The sequence below is a fragment of the Pteropus vampyrus genome, unplaced genomic scaffold (assembly GCF_000151845.1).
Source record: "Pteropus vampyrus isolate Shadow unplaced genomic scaffold, Pvam_2.0 Scaffold26, whole genome shotgun sequence".
Classification (NCBI taxonomy): Eukaryota; Metazoa; Chordata; class Mammalia; order Chiroptera; family Pteropodidae; genus Pteropus; species Pteropus vampyrus.
This window is the reverse complement of record NW_011888807.1, coordinates 6,272,717-6,277,764: the sequence shown is the minus strand read 5'-3', so window position 1 is coordinate 6,277,764 and position 5,048 is coordinate 6,272,717.

The following is a 5,048-nucleotide window of genomic DNA, read 5'->3' as shown; positions in this document are numbered from 1 at the left end:
ACACACTCATATGAATTATTTTATATGTAATAAGTGAAAAAAAAAGTCACATTATAGACTTGGATGTATAGCATAACTACACTAAATAGAATGTGCATACAAACACACAAACTTATAAGAGTTTATATTTTCTATTGGTATATATACAGAAAAGGTCTAGGAGAATGTATAGAAATCAACAACAAACTTTTTTTTTTTTTTTGAGAATCAATTTGGGTATGATAGAGTTTACTCTCTTCCAAATTTAAAAAAAGAAATGTATATTCAATCAAAATGCATTCATTTTGTAATTTTTTAAAAAGCAATATTTTTTAAAAGAATATATGTCTAGAGTTCCTTTTGTAAAAGAAATTAAAGGTAATAGAATATAATACTAAACAGGGATTATCCAATGCTGTGTCTTAGCCTTAATGACTGTGGCCTAATTTAAAAATTGCTGCTTTCCAGTTTTGTTAAAATGTTTTTTCGTTGTTGACTATTAATTATTTAATGTTTCTTTGAGCATATCACTGCACTCATTAAAAACTTGAAGAGTAAAATATCATAGTTTGCATGCAGAAGTTCACTTTTTTGCTAAAGTGATATACATTTTTGACTAGTTGGCTATCATAGGTTTAACTGAATATTTCGTATATATTTTTTTCAAAGGCAATTTTAAAAGTGCCCTTGAAAACAGATTAAAGCATAACACATTTGAGATTATGTTAACAAATATATTTACGTTTGTGTGCATTTACTTGGTTATCTATCACATATATTTAGAGCAGTATTTTTAATGCTGAAAAAGGATTTTTAAAAAATCTGAAACTATAACAATAAAGAGGTATGATTAGAATAATTTAGAATAGAAAGAAAATTTGAAAGACTAAAGTTACTATAAATATAAATTATTTTAAAGAGATTTAATATTATTTGTTAATGAATAATACAAATTGGGGCTATGATAATTTTACTACTCTGAATCTGCACTTAAATGTACTAAACAGATTCAAGAAAACCAAAACCTTTTAAAATTGGTATTCGAATGAAAGGAAATGTGAAGATGAGTGTTTTCTGTGTATTATTAGAAATGAAGACTGAAGTCTTGCAATTTTCTTCCCTGGAGGGTTATTGAATGAGAAAAAAAGTGATAAGAAAGAACTTAGCATGACCCCTGTAGTTAAAAAAAAAAAAAAAAAATCAACTAAGAGTGCTTCAGTTAGTGAACCTGTATAATGCACTGAAGAGACTCAAAATGCCTGGCTATATACAATAAATTTTTAAATGAAGATTGAGAAATTCATCTATTTTTTAAACAGGAATTTTCCTTCTCTTTCAACTGTCCTACAGTAGATAGATAACTGTGGCACTATGGATTTCAGATTTAGGAATTCATACTATAACAGCATTTATTGAATTGGCAACTTAGTCCAAATATTGTCAGCCTACTTGTCTCAGCCTTTTTCACCTGAAGATGCTGATCTCTCAATCTGTGGGATCAGGTCTTTCAATTCCTGAGTAATTGCTAACCAATGCTTTCACAGACTTACATCTACTTATTACAAAGTCTGGAATTGTTCTGGCAGCTGTAAGCAGGGCTTTTGGTCTGAACTGGGTCAGTAGCTTCTCAAAATAAACATACACACATACTATAATTTTAAAATATCTTAAGTATTTTCATAGATGAACTATTTTTATCACAGTATTACTAGTACATTTTACTTTCTGAACTTCTAAAATATAGGCTTTTTGACCTAGGTATTGAAATGTCATTGCTCCTCCACTCTTCTTTCCGGTAGGGGTTGGATTTTGGCTTTCATAATTCTGGCTCTTGACTTTTGGCTATAAGTGTCCTTCTGTACTGTGACTCATTAATGAGGAACAAAAACATCTTTTCTAATTTCCCAGCAGCAGAATCTATAACCTCATGAAGCAAAAATGGTCAGGGGACTCTTGAGTGAAGGGGCCAGTACTTGGTAGTGTCCATGTCACAGAATGGGACTGAGTAAGGATGTTATACAAAGTGTCCAGTAGCAGCAAGCATCATGGATGAAGAATTATGTGCAATCCTTGTCCTACAGTACATCAGGGGTTAAATTCTCCTGTAGCTTCAAGGGAGCAAAATGACTGAAGTCATTGAAATGAAGTTAATAATGGATGTAAGAGGGTGGGGATAATCAGATCATTTTCCTAAAAGGGGACTAGAGTGACTAAGGCACATATGTTGACCTTTGAGTGATTCTGTGTAGTTGGGCTATGGTATAAGTCAAGGTTATGTTAGCTGCTCATATACTAATGGATAGTGCATACTGGCTCAAGCATGACTGACACAATTTCTTGTTCACAGAATATTACTAAAAATGGTATCAGTGCCTTATAGTCACCTATCTAGTGATGATGCTAAGATCGTGGTCTAGCTATACCTAGGAATAAAAAAAAAAAAAAAAGGGTGTGGTTAAACAGCTGATCAGTCCCTATTATAAATACTCTGAAAGACACATTGTTGATACTGATATATCTGGGTATCTGTGAGCTAAAACTATAGTCTCTAAAATATAAGAATGAACAGAATTTTTAAATACATAGCTTTTCAGGTTGCCCCAGCATTACCAAAACACCTATGGAACCTCATCATGGGAACGGCCAGCAAATTTTCTCCATAGCATCATTCACACTACATCTTATACCTCCCTACCCCAGCAGTAACCAAGTCCATCAATATTGAGATGTTAAAAATGTAGGAGAGAATAATTGAAATATAAAAACTGAAATATGAAAAAATATAAAAATCTTTTATGCTTTTTGCTCTTTTTTCTTGCTTTCTACTTTCCCTCCCTTTATATAATTTCACAAACATCCAATTCAAAAGATAAAATCAGCTTTTGTTGAATTTGAATGTATTGCTCTCAGTTGACTTCTCCATCTTTGAGGTATATAAGATTCTTAAATGTGTGAGGTCATACCAAGATTCCTCTTTTCACCCTTAGTAGTCTTTTATAAGTTCAATATTCCTTGTAGAAGAAGAAGAAAAAAAAATTACAGAGAATTTAAATGGCATTGCTACTGCTATATAGATAACTGCTTTTCCCTGGATTCTGATTTTGTGATAAATGTATCAGAGTCCTCTGTTCCCAGGTCTGATCCATGTAAACATCACCTATGAATTCACTCACAAGTCAGCACCTGAAGCCTGCCAAGCCAAAGTAAATAACTAAAATCAATTATCGGTGCTTTTACAGCCTAATTTCCTTGCCATCTAAATGAAGATAAATAGAAAATCTAATTTTTATTAGACCTCACCTACAACTTTTAATAAATATTAATGTACATGACTGCAGCTGACCTCCCTCTAGACTTAAAATCAATAGGTGTTGATTAAGGTCTTCTGGGCAGCATTTCAAAGATGAAGACTCACTATTTATTCTCATTGTTATTCCCTAAACAGGTTAACAGTGGGCCTATTAAGAGAAGTAAAGTATTGGAGCAAAATATGGTCACGTAAGAATACTTGTGCAGGAAGTTGAGTCATGCCTATTTATCTACATGGGTTATATAACATTTTAAATTAATTTTTATCACTTGTGATTTCAGTTCTGGTTTTTACTTTTTAATGGCCATAAAGAACACTCTTGACTTTTTTATTTTTTTTTACCACATGCAAATTCAAGGTAGCAATTTAAAATATTTTTAATTCTATAATTTCTTAATGGTTTATTGATTGCAATTAAAATCCAAAATCATCAGAAACACTCATTTTACTCAAGGACAATTTCTGTAACCTTGAGTTTGATCACTAATTTGTAGTACAAATATTTTGTTTTTAAAAATATTTCCTTATGCGTATTTATTATTTATACATTCACTTGGTACCAGATATTGTGTTAGACACTAGAGACTCAACAGCAAATAGCATAAAGTTTCCACCCTTGTGGAAATTATGACAATGAGGAATATTGGGAAAGTAATTATATTCGAAGAGTAAAGAGTAAAAATATATGCTTAGCTGGAGCAGAGTGTATGAAACTGGGAGATAACATCACTGTATAAAATGACAACATGAAAAGTCTGGGGTTTCATAAAAACTTGGCATCAGATATGATAATCTAGAAGCTTATATATCTATCTGCTGCATAATGTGGGAACAACTTAAAATGAGTAAGATTCACCCAAGATAATGCATATGAAGAGAAGAAAGTACAGCATCAGTCATTGAACATTAAGTACACAGCTGGGGAAGAGAGAGGATTTAGTGAATAAGATGCTGAATAAGAAAGTGAAGATTAAGACATTAAAGAAGTAGGCAATTTTTTGGAATGCAGAAATTCACAGAAACATCCTTCCCATCTCATCTTGAGGGAAGGTCAATAGACCATAATTGAGCACGTAAGGAACCTGAGGATCAGGCTCACAGATATCATTATTCTCTTCATTGTTGTAGTAAAGATCTTCTAATAAAGAAACTGACACATTTCTTCTGTTTGTTGTTTCTTAAGCTGATACGCCATGTCGAGAATATCAATATATATTAGCTATGTAACTGAATACAAATATCTAGGCATACAAAGAATTCTGAGAATATTAAATGCCACATTTCGTGGGCCTCTAGTACCTGGCTAATGTCAAGGACATAAGTGCTCCCCTTATCAAAAAACAGGTAAAACTGGCAGAAAATTCAAACAACATGATGCTGCTAATCCTAGATACAGTGATCTGAAAGAAAAAGAGGAACTATAAAATATTGTAATTATACCATTAATTTTTATAATAATATCAATTATAATGGTATTATATATGATGGTATATGTTATATATAATAGTATTTTATATATATAATGGCATTATATGTATATGTATATTATATATATATGTATTTTATATATATATATATATATATAATATAAGAGAGATTGATTTCATTAAGCTCAGGAGTATGGAACATAAGGATCTTACTACCACTTGTAATTTTTTATAGGGTTGGGGGGAAACATCCCATATTTCAATATGTGATTTCCAAGTCTTTGAGACTTGGTGAACCTAAATTGAATGTTGCCTGCATTAACTTGTGAAGT